Source organism: Triticum aestivum, chromosome 6B (assembly GCF_018294505.1).
Source record: "Triticum aestivum cultivar Chinese Spring chromosome 6B, IWGSC CS RefSeq v2.1, whole genome shotgun sequence".
Classification (NCBI taxonomy): Eukaryota; Viridiplantae; Streptophyta; class Magnoliopsida; order Poales; family Poaceae; genus Triticum; species Triticum aestivum.
The window spans coordinates 596,582,249-596,589,762 of NC_057810.1; positions in this window are offsets into that span (position 1 = coordinate 596,582,249).

The following is a 7,514-nucleotide window of genomic DNA, read 5'->3' on the forward strand; positions in this document are numbered from 1 at the left end:
TGGCGAGAATAAAAAGGATCCAGTTGAGGATAAGCCTCCTGAGAAGCAGCCAAAGCACCGACGTCAGCGGCGCCGCTCTAAATCGCGCCATGGTAAAAGTAGCGATACCGGCACCAGAGACAATAGCACTCCGAACGACGCCGAAGACAACGAAGACCCCGCCAAGCCAAGTTTCGAACATGCTAAATGGGAAGACGGGCGAGCTAGCCCTGACAAACAGGCCGTGAACGACGACTCAGAGGACAACAATTACATGCCTCTCTCTGAGGACGAGGTGAGCCTCGGCGATGAAGAATTTATCGTGCCGGAGGATCTCGTCGAGCAGGAGCGTTTTAAGCGCCGACTTATAGCCATGACAAGGAGCCTGAAGAAGAAACAACAACAGCTTCAAGCTGACCAAGATCTGCTCACTGATCGATGGACTGAGGTCCTCGTAGCCGAGGAATATGGACTCGAATGCCCAGCCAAAGGTTACCCGAAGCGCAAATTGCTACCTCAATTCAATGACGAGGCACGGGAGCCTATACTACCAGCGCATAATGCGGCTGACCGGCCTTCGCGTGGCCGAGATAAAGCGGTAACTTAGCCCGAACATCAGCCTGCACTGCCTCGCCGAACAAACAGAAACACAACAGCTCGGGGATACATGCATGACCTGCGGTACCACTTGGAAAACAGAGTAGGACAAACCAGATCGATCTATGGATCGCGGGGATGCGGCCCAATGCGTAACGACAGCCACCACGCCGGATATGACAAATACACACCTGTCCGGGCCAACTATCGCAAACCGGCTCCATCCGAGCCGCGTCCCGACATAGCCCAACATAGAGGCGCCGCACACCCCCTATGCTTCACTGATGAAGCAATGGAACATGAATTCCCAGAAGGGTTTAAACCCGTAAACATTGAATCATATGATGGGACAATAGATCCCGCGGTATGGATCAAAGACTTCCTTCTCCATATACATATGGCATGCAGTGATGATCTCCATGCCATCAAGTATCTCCCGCTAACACTCAAGGGACCAGCTCGACGCTGGTTGAACAGTCTGCCCGAAAACTCCATTGGTAGTTGGGAAAACCCGAAAGATGCATTCCTTGAAAACTTCCAGGGCACTTATGTCCGACCTCCGGATGCCGATGACTTAAGTCATATAATCCAACAACCCGGAGAGTCAGCCAGGAAATTCTGGACTCGGTTCTTAACTAAAAAGAACCAGATCATCGACTGTCTGGATGCCGAAGCCCTAGCGGCCTTTAAGCATAACATCCGTGACGAGTGGCTCGCCCGACACCTCGGCCAAGAGAAGCCAAAGTCCATGGCAACCCTTATGATGCTCATGACCCTCTTTTGTGTGGGCGAGGATAGCTGGCTAGCTCATAGCAATAGCACCTCAAGTAAACCTGGCACTTCCGAAGCTAGAGATAGCAACGGCAAGCCCCAACGTAACAGACACAAGCATCAAAATAATGGCGATCACGCCGAATACATGGCCGTCAATGCCGGATTTAGTGGATCCAATTTCAGTCAGCGGAAAAAGCCATTTAAGAGAAACAATCTGGGCCCGTCCAGTCTGGACCGCATTCTCGATCGTCCATGTCAAATCCACGGCAACCCCGATAAACCAACAAATCATACCAACAGAGAATGTTGGGTCTTCAAACAGGCCGGCAAGTTAAACGCTGAAAACAAGGAAAAGGTATCGCAAAGCGATGACGACGAGGAACCCGACCACCGAACACAGGGGGACAAAAGAAGTTTCCTCCCCAAGTCAAAACGGTAAACATGATATATGCCACCCATATCCCCAAAAGGGAGCGGAAGCGCGCACTAAGGGACGTCTATGCGATGGAGCCAGTCACCCCAAAGTTCAACCCATGGGCCTCCTTTCCGATCACCTTCGATCGCACGGACCATCCGACCAGTATCCGTCATGGCGGTTCAGCCGCACTAGTCCTTGACCCCATTATTGATGGATTCCACTTCACACGAGTCCTCATGGACGGTGGCAGCAGCCTGAACCTGCTCTATCAGGATACAGTGCGCAAAATGGATATTGATCCCTCCAGGATCAAGCCCACCAAAACCACCTTGAAAGGTGTCATACCAGGTGTAGAGGCCTGTTGTACATGCTCAATCACACTGGAAGTGGTCTTCGGATCCCCAGATAATTTCCGAAGCAAAGAGTTAATCTTCGACATCGTCCCCTTCTGCAGTGGTTATCATGCACTGCTCGGACGAACCGCATTCGCTCGATTCAATGCGGTGCTGCACTATGCCTACCTCAAGCTCAAGATGCCCGGACCTTGCGGTGTCATAACAGTCAATGCAAATACGGAGTGCTCCCTCCATACTAAGGAGCACACAGCAGCCCTGGCAACAGAAGTACAGAGCAGCCTTCTTAGGCAGACCCTCAATTCGGCAATAAAGCCCCCGGACACCGTCAAGCGAGTCCGAACTACTCTACAGCAGGACCGTCCGGCTTGTCCAGTGCCCACCTAGCAATTCGGCCTCCATCCTAGTCCCAATCAAGCGGTGAAATTCGTGCCGCGCGTACATAATTACACACTCAAAATACCATGGGCATAGACAGAGGCACAATTAGACTGTGGTCCACAATACGGCTCAACCGCCCTGGATCCGCATACCTTCACTTTTTCTTTTCCTTTCAGTTTTTTCTCTTCTTGAGGCTTTTCTGATAACTAGATCATCGAACCCATCGTGGAATGATACACCAAGAAAGGCAAGGGGCTTTGACGTACAAGGTAATTCCCAGGTGGTCTCTGCTAATGATCGTTATTCCTGTTTTACATACCTGCACGCAGCCCGCTCTTGGTCACGGCATGTCAAATAGCCTTATTCGCTTATCACACTACTTGTACACATACGCCTTGACGTATTAATCAAATTACAATGGAAAATAATTGGCAGCGTCCGTTTATTACTTAATTTTTCCTTGTCTTTGTATTTATTGCACTCGTACATTCTAGTATGCCTTAATTCGCCAGGGGCTTCAGTGTACCCCATAACACGGCAAGAAAGTCTGAACACTTTTATAGTACAGATCGACACCCGAACTTATAGCATTCTATGCATCGGCTCCGAATCATGTTTTAGGGTCAGTAGTTGGGTTGCCCATATCCCGTGCTTGCTACCTTACGTTCCGCTATATAGCCTAGGGTAGTAAAGGGAGAACTACTGCGATTGTGTCCTGGTTCTTCCGGACGAGCACCTCAGTAGAGAAAGCCGAAAACTGACTGTCATGATGCGGCGAGAGCTGGTCGCTGTTCGAGAGGTTTCAAATCCTTAGAGATTTTTTCCGCTTCATGCGAGGAATCGGTTTTTCTCCGATTAGGCGTGTATAGCGCCCCAAGTTCGGCCTTCTGAATACTAGGGGCTGCGCCAAAATTTAAAATTATAGAACTCTTATGGCTACGTGAGGGTGATAAAGCTGTATAGTCTGATTGCCTTGTTTGTTGTGCTAAACACCTCCTTAAAGGACCAAAAACTTGGATAAAGAGTGTTTAGATTTATCCCGAACACCCCCGTACTAGTTACGTGGGGGCAGAAGCCGATGACGGGCCAACCCTTAGATTTTATAAACGGCCGTACAGGAGGTAAAATTTTAAATAAACAAGCATTATATTGCATAACAAACTTGTTTCATATTACAAGATAAAATGAATGCATTCATTCAAAGATTACATCCTTTGCACATTGCTCCGCCACAAGGAGGGATCCCTCCAGGACGCCGTCATAGTATAGTTCGGGTCGGCGGTGCTCCTTGCCCTCAAGCGGCCCCTCGGTCATCAGCTTCTTGGCGTCCATCTTTGCCCAATGCATCTTAGTGCGGGCAAAGGCCATCCGCACACCTTCAAATGCAAACCGACCGCTTTATGGCTTCAAGCCACGGGCAGGCGCTAACAAGCCGCTTCACGAGTCCGAAGTAGCTACTGGGCATGGGCTCGGCAGGCCATAGCCGGACTATGAGGTCCTTCATGGCCAGTTCAGCCGCCTTGTGCAGCTCGACCAGCTGTTTCAGCTGGTCGCTAAAGGGCACCGGATGTTCTGGTCCGAGGTATTGGGACTAGAACAACTTCTCCATAGAGCTCCCTTCTTCGGCTCGATAGAACTCTGCGGCAACTGATATGCTGCACGGCAGATCCGCAAACGCTCCTAGAGAACTCCAAATTTGGGTAAGTAAAAAGAATGTCTCCTTCACATGCTTGCTTTGCATAATAAAAGCCTTACCCGCCGCAATCTTCTTGGCTGCCTGAACCTCCTAGAGGAACTTCTGGGGTTTGGCTCGGGCATCTTGTGCGCTCTGGAGGGCCATGGCAAGTTCGGACTCTTGAGTCTTAGAGTCACGCTCCAAGGACTCGCACTTCTTGACGGCGTCCTGGAGCTCTTGCTGTACCTCGCTGACCCGGGCCTCATGCTTCTCGCATGCAGCGCGTTCCTTGGCCGCTTTGTCCTCGGCCTCGGCTAACGCCTTCTTGAGGGCCGCCACCTCGGTCGTGGCCCCTAACAAAGTTTGTGATGCTTTAATTAGCATGAACCATTCATCCTTCATAAATATACACGTAGGTTACTACATACCTTTACTTTCTTTGAGCTGCTTCTTCATGAGGCCGAGCTCTCCCTCGGCCCGCTCTAGGTCCTGCTTCAGTCCAGAGACCTCCGCGGTATGGGCGGCAGCAGCGAGCAGTGACGCCTGCTTATTCACATAGACATCTTATGTTAGACTCCTGCGAATATTATTTGATCCTCTGTTCGGCTTTTCTTTCCGAACACCAAACAGGGCATCAGGGGCTACTGTCTACACTGTGATATTCTTTCACAATTTTATTACTTACCTCAAAGCCTGTTAGAAGGCTAGTGCAGGCCTCAGTTAGTCCGCTGTTGGTGGCTGCGGCGGAGTAGTCCAGAAGGGAGGATTTTCCCTTCTTGGACGCCTCGGCCTTCCTCTTCTTTCTCCCCCCCAGTGGGGGGGAGGGGCGGATTTCCTCCTCCTCCTCCTCCTCACCGTCTTCAGTGGAGGAGTGCGTCTTGGTGTCTTCGGACGTCATGTCCAGAGCACCCTTGCGTCGGAGACCATCTCTGGTCCCCTTGGCCATCTTCTTAGCCTTCTTCTCCGGCACCTCATAGGGCGCCGGAAACAACATCTTCGTCAGAAGAGGCGTTTATAGATCTTCGGGTAGCGGAGCCGGACAGTTAATCTGCTCCGCTATTGTTACCCAGGCCTGAAAGATTGGCATGGAGGCTTAGGTTCCTCCCGCAGATATGCCAGTAAAAGGTATACCTTGCAAACAGGAAAACTTACCGGATTAGCCAGGTGTTTTGCGCTGAGCCCACGATCTTCGGTCGTGGGCGGTGGTACCTCGCTGGCCTTAAAGAGCACCTTCCAGACGTCTTCGTGCGTCATGCCAAAGAGCTCCAGCAGCGTCTGGTGCTTGGCCGGGTCGAACTCCCACAAATTACAAGTCCGGCTCTAGCACGGAAGAATCCGGCAGAGGAGCATAACCTGGACCACGTTGACGAGCTTGATTTTCTTGCTTATCATGTTCTGGACACATGACTGGAGACTAGTTAGTTCTTCCGCTGAGCCCCAGGCTAAACCCTTCTCTTGCCAGGAGGTGAGCCGCATGGGGACTCCGGATCAGAATTCGGGGGTCGCCGTCCAGTTGGTGCCGTGCGGCTCAGTGATGTAGAACCACCCCGATTGCCACCCCTTTACAGTCTCCACAAAGGAGTCTTCGGGCTGGTGACATTGGGCATCTTGCCCACCATGGTGCCTCCGCACTCCGCTTGTTGGCCGCTCACCACCTTTGGCTTCACGTTGAAGGTCTTCAGCCATAGGCCGAAGTAAGGTGTGATGCGGAGAAAGGCCTTGCACACAACAATAAATGCCGAGATGTTGAGGATGGAGTTGGGGGCTAGATCATGGAAGTCTAGCCTGTAGTAGAACATCAGTCCGCGGACGGACGGGTGGAGGGGAACCCTAGCCCGCGGACGAAGTGGGAGAGGAACACTAGCCTTTCCTGGGGCTCCGGGGTGGGGACGATCTGCCCTTGGGCCGGAAGTCGATGAGCGATGTCTTTGGCCAGGTACCCGGCCTCCCGGAGCTTCTTGATGTCCTCCTTCTTGATAGAGGAGGCCATCCACTTGCCTCTCGCTCCGGATCCGGACATGTTCGGAGTGCTTTTTTGGCGGAGAAGGTGAAAGCTTGGGCGTTAGAGCTCGAGTATGGATGAGCAAAGGAAGGAGAAGGCATGGGTGAAAGAGGGAACTCCTTATCCCTTTATAAAGGAAGTTAAATCTTGTGCCTCCCCTCTTGCCCTAAAACTCGCTTATTCCCCAAGCACCGCACTGTTGGCCCGGTTGGGTTACCCATACCCGTATTGATGAGAATCCTGTGATAAGGGGACACGATCTCTGCTTCGACAAGACGTGTCAGTGAAACCGCACCTCAAAATACGGAACGCCAGGCAAAGAAATGGTTCGAATAATGACCAGGCAGTGGCGTGAGGTCACGCTACAAAAAATTGTCAGCAGATTGGACTCGTGGAATATTATACTCTCTATGGTGGTATGCGGAATTTGTTTTGTAGAGCCGGACATGATTCTTGTGTTCTAGATCTACTTTGGAGTATTCGTAGAAGGAACCCGCCTTGCAATGCCGAAGACAATCTGTGCGCCGGACTCATCATCATTGAAGCCTGGTTCAGGGGCTACTGAGGGAGTCCTGGATTAAGGGGTCCTCGGATAGCCGGACTATATGCGTATGCCGGACTGTTGGGCTATGAAGATACAAGATAGAATACTTCGTCCCGTGTCCGGATGGGACTCTCCTTTGCGTGGAAGGCAAGCTTGGCGATTCGAATATGAAGATTCCTTTCTCTGTAACCGACTCTGTGTAACCCTAGCCCCCTCCGGGTTCTATATAAACCGGAGGGTTTAGTCCGTAGGACAAGAACAATCATAACCATAGGCTAGCTTCTAGGGTTTAGCCTCTACGATCTCGTGGTAGATCAAATCTTGTAATACTCATATCATCAAGACCAATCAAGTAGGAAGTAGGGTATTACCTCCATCGAGAGGGCCCGAACCTGGGTAAACATTGTGTCCCCCGCCTCCTGTAACCATTAGCCTTAGACGCACAGTTCGGGACCCCCTACCCGAGATCCGCCGGTTTTGACACCGACACATATCACTAAGCATTTTGAGCAAGCAAGCCATTAAGCAACACCTCATCCCCTTTTAATAGTATTGGCTTTCCTATAGACTCAATGTGATCTTGGATCACTAAAATGGAAATTGTAGAGTCTTGAGCTTTTGAGCATGAGCCAATCCCTTGTCCTTAGCATCTTGAAGGGGTTCCACATCCTCTTGTCCATGCCACTCCACTGTTGAACTTATCTAAAATATACTGGATGAAAGTATTAGTCCAACAATAGATATGTTGACATAAATTACCAAAATCACCCAGGGAGCACATGTGCTTTCAC